This window comes from Hevea brasiliensis, unplaced genomic scaffold (genome assembly GCF_030052815.1).
Source record: "Hevea brasiliensis isolate MT/VB/25A 57/8 unplaced genomic scaffold, ASM3005281v1 Scaf1, whole genome shotgun sequence".
NCBI classification, from domain to species: domain Eukaryota; kingdom Viridiplantae; phylum Streptophyta; class Magnoliopsida; order Malpighiales; family Euphorbiaceae; genus Hevea; species Hevea brasiliensis.
The window spans coordinates 7,008,430-7,018,222 of NW_026614585.1; the positions used below are offsets into that span (position 1 = coordinate 7,008,430).

Consider the following 9,793-nt stretch of genomic DNA (forward strand, 5'->3'; position numbering starts at 1 on the left):
TGATCTTGTCAAATTTTTTAGCAACAACACCATTTATTTTAATTACTCTATTAATTACTCAATCATGTAAAAAAAAAAAAAAGAAAAAAAGCCTAAAGAAAGAAAAGAAAAGAATAAGATTGAGTCATAAACATGGCAGAAAGAAAAATACCTATTTAAACAAAGAAATGCCATTGTTATAGGAATGATGATAGCGATGGGAATGACATTGGCAATAAAAAGGGGTGACCGGAGTTAAGTGATAATAGGAGGTGAGTGATGCTAAGTGAGAGAAGGCTTGAAAGAGAAAAGATCCAAAAACATGACTAGAAATAAAATTAGGGATTTAGGTTTTAAAAATGAAATTACCGAAGGATTAGCAACAAATTTAAATTTGTTGCTATTTGTCAAAAATCCGCCACTTTAACTTTGAAAAAGGCCTATTGTTATCCGTTACTAATTTTGTTGATAGTTAGTGACTAATCCCAAGCTTACCTTTAGCCACCAATAAATTATATATCCACTTTCAAGGTATAAAAAATTCCATCTTTACCAAAGCTATCACCGCATAGCCTTGGGTCAATTATCCATTTCATCAAGTTCAAACCAATCAATTACAAAGAGAAATCATTCTCAAATAGACTCTAGAGTAATCCATAAACTAAAATGTCTCAAATAATGATGAAAATAAATGAATGTATGAATGATATCCTAATCCCATAGGCAATTCTCCTATTCTAATTTCCACTAGTATAGCAAAACATTATCAAAAGATCAAAAAGACTTTTAAGGGTTACAATGGAGTTAAGGGGGTAATAATGTAGCTAACAAGGAAAGGATAAAGGAAACAAAGTATGAGAACAATCAAATTATTAAAAGATCAAGATACATACATACATATATATATATATATATATATATATTTTTTTTCTTTTTTATATTTTTTCATTTTGAATCGAATGGGAGGAAGAACTTTATAACTATTCACTGATGCTAGCATATAACCTTGAAGCTTTTGGAGGAACTACATAAATAAAATTGACTTTGAATTACAATTGTCTCTTTTGAATTCACTCCCAAACTCATTTCTTTGTGTACTTAGGTGAGGCTAGCCTCTTTAATTTAGTTACTTCTCCCATCTAATTATCATATTTTTTTTCTCTATTTTTTCTTTTTTCCTTTCTTTCTTTTTTATTTTATTTTTTTTTTATAGTGTATCTATCACTTAAAAAATTATTCTCAAAGGGTAAATAAGTGTTAGGGTTTATGGCTAGGTAGTAATGTGGGTACCAAAGAAAGAAAAGGGAATAAATGTAGGCTAAAATTAGTTCCAATAGGAAATTTCAAGTAAGGTTAGCTAAGGCTAAAATGTAGGTTTAAAATCTAAAGAATGCCTAGATCATTTCTTTTTTCAAATGCAAACTAGGATTTCACTTCGAAAGGTGTAGAAGGATTATTCTAGGATTGGTGAGACATTAATTAGCTGCTTCTTATCCTAAAGCTTTATCTAAGCACTCAAACTCAATGCGATTGATTAGGTGGCCCTTGGCTAAAAAAATATAAACTAAAGCAAGAATCTCATAACCTTGCATTTATTCAGAACATTCAATCCATCAAACCCTTCTAAAGGTAATCTCAATTGCTCTTCAAAGCAACTATAAATCCTCTAAGGACCACGTAAAATTTTATTTTATGATATGCATAATCCTAAAATGACTACATATATTAAGCACTAAAGCCTATATCAGCAATATGAACAGCAACCAAAACAACATGTTTTCAAACAAAATCTCTCTATTTATTAGAAAATCAAAATTGCAGCCGACATATTTGGCACAATAATAAAGCTCAAAATAGTCCAAAATATCAAAATTAATCCTCACTCAAGTTGCATTCAACCAAATATACAAAGGCATACATTTGAACATGTATCTTCACTCGATTTCCCAATATCAATAATGTGACACAAATTCAAGAAAGTTACTATTCACAAGAAAACAAAAGGGAAGAATTTCTTCCCTTAAACCATTGCATTGCATTTCTTGTCTTTTGTAGCAAATTTCAATTTGTCCAATATTCATAATGACCTACAAAAGATAAATAAATGTCACTTTTGAGTTGAATGGGGTAAAAACTAAAATAGAACTTGAAAATTTTAAAGCTTAAAAAAAAGAAAAATAATCAAACTACAAAGATAAAGCTTGGGATGCCTCATAAGAAGCTCTAGTTTAAGGTCATTAGCTTGACTGTTTTTCATAGCTCATGGTAGTTGGAATGAGAAAATGTTGCCTCCCTTCTCAACAGGTGCTGAAATGAATTTGTACTTCAACTTTTCCCATTGCATGTGAAAATACTTATTGCTTTGTTCAGAATCTAACCATATCTTGAAAAGTATTCTTGCAAACTTAAGATGAACCTCCTCTTTTGAGTGATTTAGATGGAGCTTAACTTTCGGAGCTTCATTAAGTGAGATGGTGAAGTTTACTTTTTCTTTCACACTTTATGCTGATTACATTGCATAAGAAGAGTAGCTTGACTTTCTTCTAGTTTAGTAAATTTAGTTTCAGCATCATGCTCTATAACATCTACCCTTTAATAAGAACTCATCACAATTGTTTCCTTAGAATCTTGGAACAAATAAAATTCTATTTCCTCTTTCCCCACATTTAACTTCAATTTCCTATTCTTTACATCTATATTAGCTCCTGCAATGGCTGAAAATGGCCTTCTAATTAAGATGGGTGTTTTTACATTTTCCTCCATCTCTAGTACAACAAAATCCACTATAATGAAAAACTTCCCAACTTTTAATGGCACATTCTCTAAAATCCCAACTGGATACTTTATAGATCTGTCAGCTAACTGCAAAGAAATAGTTGTTGGCTTTAAATCTCCTACTTTCAACTTCTCACATATGGAAAGTGGTATCAACCTGACTCTAGCTCCCAAATCACATAATGCTCTCCCAACACTTGTCTCTCCAACGTGACATGATATGGAAAAGCTTTCAGGATCTTTTAGCTTAGGTGGGAGCTTGTTCTGTAATATAGTGTTGCACTCCTCAGTAAGTGTAATAGTTTCATAATCTTCCAGCCTTCTCTTATTTGATAGAATCTCCTTTAAAAACTTAGTATAAAAAGGCATTTAAGAAATGACATCTGTGAATAGAATGTTGATATATAACTTCTTCAAGACTTTAAAGAATTTACCAAATTGCTTATCTAATTTTGCTTTCTAAAGCCTCTGAGGAAAGGGCAATGGTGGCTTATAAGGTACAGGAGGCACATATTTCTAGTCTAGTTCCTTTTTAACTTCTTCTTCTTCATTTTCTTCTTTGGTAACTTTTCCTTTAGTTGAAGTGGATTCACTCTCACACTTATCTTTCATTTCTTTCAACTTCACTTTAATTTCCTATTTTTCCCCCATTACTTTTCCAGTCCTTAAAGTAACCGCATTGCACAGCTCTATTGGATTTACAGGCTAGCTAGGAAGTTTACCATGTGCCTTGCTAGAAGAACTAGCTTGTTGGGTTATCCGATTCTCTAACATTCTCTTATGAGTGGTAAGCTAATATATCCTTAGAGTCAGTTGCTATGTCATCTCACCTTATTTTTGATGAGTAGATAAGAAAGTCTCCATCATAGATCTTAAAACAGATTCTTGGTTTGAATACTGTAAAGATGGTTGTGGAGTAGGTGCTTGCTGTACAGGTACATTTTGACTTTTAGGAGGTGGAAAACTAGGAGGTCCCCTATTTTGTTGAAAATTCTGTGGCTGATGATAAGCCTATGGTTGATGATTACTTTCATTCTGTTGTAAATTTTGTTATTATTGAGCTTGATTACCCCATGAAAAGTTAGGATGATTCCTCATTGTAGGATCATAAGTGGCAGAAAATGGATTACCAACTGCCCTTTGGTTGTAATTACCCATATGCTCAACATGCTTTCTTGTAAATTCTTAACCATAAGAAGGAAAGTCATTGGCATAATTAACATTTCCAGTATTAACATCTGCTGAATGATTAGATACCCTAACTGAAGCATCCACTTTCATGCTCAGTTTATCCATCTTCCTTGTCAAAGCATCAAATTTTGTAATAAACATATTCATAACATCTAGCTCTAACATACCAGCTGGTTTCTTTATCTCATTCCTCTCACAACTGTAGTGGTAGTTGTTATAAGCAATTTTATCCAAAGCAAAAAAAGTTTCATCTTAAGATTTCTCCATAATATCACCTCCAGAAGATGCATCAATTGAACTTTTAATAGCAAGAGAAACACCATTATAAAAGTACTGGACAAGCATCCACTTTGGAATTCCATGGTGTGGACATCTCCTTTGTATATCCTTGTATCTCTCCCATGCTTCATACAAGCTCTGGTCATATCTAGGTTTAAAAGAAGTTAGCTCATTTCTTAGCTTAATAGTCTTGCTTGGTGGGAAATATTGAGCTAAAAAGGCTTAAGAAAGTTCATCCCATGTTGTGATAGAACCTGGTGGCAAAGAATGTCGCCATTCTCTAGCTCGGTCCTTTAGAGAAAAAGGAAATAACCTAAGTTGAATGGCATCATTAGAAACACCATTTGTCTTCAACATATCACTGATCTCAAGAATGTGTGGCAGATGCACATATGGACTTTTACTTGGACTTCCCCCAAATGTGATTGCCATACCATCTGACAAAGTGCAGGCTTTAATTCAAAGTTATTAGCTTCTACTCTTGGTATTGTGATGCTTGGCATAAAATCCCCAATATTGGGATAGGCATAATCCTTAACTGATTGATTATTGGCATTATTGTTGTGATTGGCCATTGCTTCTTGTTCTGGCTCTTCCTGTATTCTCTCCTGATTTCAAGCTTATACTTTTCTCCTTTTTACTTCTGCTCTTAAAGCTTTTGCAGTTTTCTCAATTTTGAGGATCGAAGGTTAAATCAATTTCTTCGCTCCTTACTTTTCTCATAAAAATAAAGTACTTAAAAAATATAAAAAAAAACAAATCTCAAAGTAAAATGGTAAAATAAAATTCAAAAATAAGATGCCCAAATTAATCAAACAATCAATCATTTAATATAAAACAAATCAAATTCTCGGTAATTGCACCAAAAACTTGATATGGTATCTGTAAGTATACGAGCCTTATTAAGTAATAAAGTGATAAGTAAAGTATTATTCCCATGAGAATTTGTGTTTGAATACCAAATTATGAATGAAGAGATTATTTGGGCCAATGATAATGGAAATAAAGTGCAAATGTAAATAAACTTGATGAAATTAATAAATCTAAGCAAAATAAGTAAATAGAAAACCAAATAAACTCTTAAATTAAATGAAATTAAACTAAAATAACAAAGGATAATTAAAATCAAAGACTAATTAATGGTGAAAATGATTATAGAGTTTATGCATTAATTAATTGGGATTTGTCTTGATTTATCCAATTTTAAGAGAAATAGAATTTGAAGGTGATTTGTTCTAAATCCTTTGATATCTTTTTTAAACAAACTAAAGAGTATTTTAAGAAAATCAAACTTACTTTCGTATGATATTTGATTCACTTAAAACTTATTAAGTTTTATAATCAATCAATGAATCCTTTTAAATTCCTAGTTTATTTTTAGATCTAGGTATTTTTAAGTACTAGACTATGATTGTTTCAATTATTTAGACTAATAGCAATTTATAGGATAACTAAATTAATTAAATATAGCAAATTAAATAGAAAATAAAGAAAATAGGCAATGGGAATGTAAATAAAGTCTTAATCTAAGAAAAAATTAACTAAATTAATAATGGGTAAGCAAAAACAAAGACTACTTGATACTCAAAATAATTCCAGAGATGGGGTTTATAAATTAAATCTATTGGGATTTTGTTTGGTTTATCCAATTTTAAGAGAAAATAAAGTTTGAAGGTGATTGATTCTAAAATTGTTTGATATCTTTTTCAAGTAAACTAAAGAGTATTTTAAAAAAACTAAATCTATTTTCGTATGATATTTGATTCACTTAAAACCCATTAAGTTTTATAATCAATTAATGAATCCTCTTAAATCCCTAGTTTATTTCTAAATCTAAGTGTTTTTAACTACTAGACTATGGTTGTTTTGATTATTTAGACTAATGGCAATTTATAAGAGAACTAAATTAATTAAATGCAGCAAATTAAATGGAAAATAAAAAAAATAGGCAATGGGCAATGTAAATAAAGTCTTAATCTAAGCAAAAATTAACTAAATTAATAATAGGTAAGCAAGAACAAAGACTACTTGATAGTAAAAATGAGTTCAGAGTTAGAGTTTATGAATTAAATCTATTGGGATTTTGTTTGGTTTTTCCAAAATAGAGTTTAAAGGTGATTGATTCTAAAATCTTTTGATATCTTTTTCAAGTAAGTGAAAGAGTATTTTAAGGAAACTAAACCTACTTTCGTACGCTATTTAATTCACTTAAAACCCATTAAGTTTTATAATCAATCATGAATCCTCTTAAATCCCTATTTTATTTCTAAATATATGTGTTTTTAAGTTCAAATCCTTGATTATCTATCAATGATTTTTACCTTTTAGTCTTTCAATCAAAGATTAAAACAACACCTAATGGATACCAACATGTTATTTTTGTGGCTTGAATTTTGGATATATTTTTTCATGGACCAGAATTGTGACATGACCCGAAGTTTCACATTGCGACCCGATTGGGATAAAAAGTGAGATCTGTGGTGGTAGCGGAGGGCGTGGGTCAATAGGCCCAGGCCCGAAGCCCACTACTGATCTCCTTGGGGTGCAGGGGCAACGCCCCCATGGTATGGACCAGTATAAAAATTATAATATTCTACCCTTTGCAGTAGAATTGTGAGATATTCGGAAAACACACTGGGGTTAGGGTTTGAGAGTTCTGATTGATTGTATCTTGCTCTTTTCATCATAGTGAAACTTTTTTTTCTCTTGTCTTACCCGTGGGCATAGACCTTATGGTTGAACCACGTTAAATCCTGTGTTATTCTTTTTCTCTTTTCAATACTGTGTGATTGTGCGATTTGTGTGTGTACTTTAGATTTGCGTGCTTGTTATAACAAACTGGTATCAGAGCTTTGTGCTCAAAACCTAGGGTTTACAGATGGCATCTTCTTCAATGAAGTATGAGATGGAGAAGTTTGATGGTGGATCGAGTTTCAGTCTATGGAAGATTAAAATTAAATCTTCCTTGATCCTACAAGGTCTATGGAAGGCAGTCGAGGATAACTTTCCAGAAGGTATGAAAGAGGCGGAGAAGGCTGATCTAAAGGAGAGAGCCTTGAGTGCAATTTTCATGAGAGTAACTGATAATGTCCTATGTGAGATTGCTGGTGAAAGCTCAGCATCTGTGGCATGGAAGAAATTAAAGGAGTTATACTCTGCCAAATAGCTGACCAACCACCTGTATCTGAAGAAAAGACTTTACAATATGAGAATGAGAAAAGCTACGCCTATTAAAGAACATCTGGATGAATTCAATTCAATCATTAGGGATCTGAAGAATATTGATATTGAGATTGATAGTGAAGATCAAGCCTTTATTGTGTTATGTTCTTTGCCACCCTTCTATGAAACTTTTGTTGATACTTTCTTGTATGGGAAAGACAGTATTTCACTAGACACTGTTAGTAATTCTCTAAAATCGAAGGAATTGAAAAAGAAATTTCTAGATAATAGAGAAAGATTTGAGGGGGAGGGTTTGGTGAGTAGGGGAAGAACACATTCAAGGGCGGGTTCTTCAAGTAGGAAGAAATCTAAGGCCAGATCTAAGTCAAGAATAAAAATGGCCAACTGTTTTGAGTGCAGAGAGCAAGGTCACTTCAGGAGAGACTGTCCCAAGTTGAAAAATAAAAAGGAAAAGCAACTAGAAGGTTCTATGAATGTGGTTGATAGTTTTATTTATTCTGATGGTGATGACAATGCTAGAGAAATTTTATCCGTGAGTTCAGATCATGGAAAAAATTTCTGGATTCTTGATACTAGTGCTACTTATAACATGTGTCCACACAGAAACTGGTTTGTCACTTACATATAGATGAGTGGCAAGGTGTTTCTGGGCAATGATCGTGCATTATCTGTTGAAGGAATTGGTAACATCAGATTGAGGATGTTTGATGGAATTGTTAGAAATATAGAGTGTTAGCATGTTCCAGGACTAAAGAGGAACCTGATTTCTCTTGGGCACTTGACTCTCATTGATTCAGATACCATGCAGAGAATGGAGTTCTCAAAGTGTACAAGGGCTCTATGGTGCTCATGAAGAGTAGTTTGGTTTTAGGATTATATTTTCTTTAGGGCAGTACAGTTTCAGGGGAAACTGCAGTAGCATCCAGAAGCAATAATCAGAATCAGACTTAATTGTGGCATATGCGTCTTGGTCATATGAGTGAAAGAGGATTATCTATGTTAAGCAAGCGGGATTTGTTAGACGGGCAGAAAATAGAATCTATGAACTTTGGTGAACTCTGTGTGTTTGGCAAATAGACTAGGGTGAAGTTCAACAAAAAGGCAGTGCACAAGACCAGAGGAACAGTGGATTATATCCACTCAAATCTATGGGGTCCTAACAAAATCGCTTCCAAAAGCAGTGCCAGGTACTTCATGACTTTGATTCATGATTACTCTCGGATGGTGTGGGTGTATTTTCTGAAAATAAAAGATGAGGCATTTTCAACCTTTGTATAAGTGGAAGACGATGATTGAGAAGCAGACAGAAAAGTAGGTCAAGCGTCTTAGAACTAATAACGGGTTGGAATTTTACAATCGTGAGTTCGATGCATTTTGCAGTAATGAAGGTATGGTGAGACATTGCACTTGTACAAGGGCATCATAACAAAATGGTATTGCAAAATGCATGAACAGAACGATTTGTGACAACGCATGAAGCATGCTCTCACATTCAGGATTGGGAAAGGATTTCTGGGCTGAAGCAATTAATACAGCCTATTTCTTGGTTAATAGATCTCCATCTACAGCTATTGAGTGCAAAATTCCTTTTGAGATCTGGTCCGATTCACCTGCTGATTACTCTCAGCTGAGAGTATTTGGTTGCCCTGCTTATGCTCATGTGAGAGATATTAAGCTTGAGCCGAGGGCAAGAAAATGCATATTTTTAGGGTATGCATCTAGAGTGAAAGGATATAGGTTGTGGTGCAATGATCCAAAGTCTCCAGGATTAATTATCAGTAGGGATGTGACATTTAATGAGTCCGCTTCATCGGATAGTCAGAGGGAGGAGTCAATAGTAGAATCAGATCATAGTGTCAGAGAACAGGTGGAGCTTGATATTGATACTTCAGCAGTTCAGTCTAGTGATTCAGATGATGAGGTGCAAGATCCTGATAAATAAGAGGATACACCTGAGCAACAACAATAGGAACCATATAGCATTGCAACTGGTAGAAAGAGAAGACATATTAGACCACCGTAGAGATATGCATATGCAGATCTAGTTGCGTTTGCCTTGTCAGCTGCTAAAACAGCTGATGTGCATGAACCCAGCAATTATAAAGAAGCTATTCCTTGTTCAGATGCAGATCAGTGGGTCGGTGCTATGAGTGAAGAAATTGAATCTCTTCACAAGAATCAAATGTGGGAGCTTGTAATGTTGCCTAAGGGACAAAAAGTGGTAGGTTGCAAATGGGTGTTCAAGAAAAAGGAAGGCACTCCAGGGTTTAAAGAACCTCGATATAAGGCACAGTTGGTAGCAAAAGGCTTTACACAGAGGGAGGGGATTGACTTTAATAAAGTGTTTTCTCTAGTTGTGAAGCATAGTTCTATTAGAGTCTTACTT

At 33.5% G+C, this 9,793-nt stretch overlaps 1 non-coding gene across 1 annotated transcript; it reads left to right on the forward strand.

The window, feature by feature from the left end:
• The first annotated feature begins 4,300 nt into the window (after positions 1 to 4,300).
• On the forward strand, positions 4,301 to 4,407 carry LOC131176371 (small nucleolar RNA R71). The gene has a single exon (XR_009146463.1). It is a non-coding gene; the product is annotated as a small nucleolar RNA R71 (small nucleolar RNA).
• Positions 4,408 to 9,793: the final 5,386 nt, after the last annotated feature.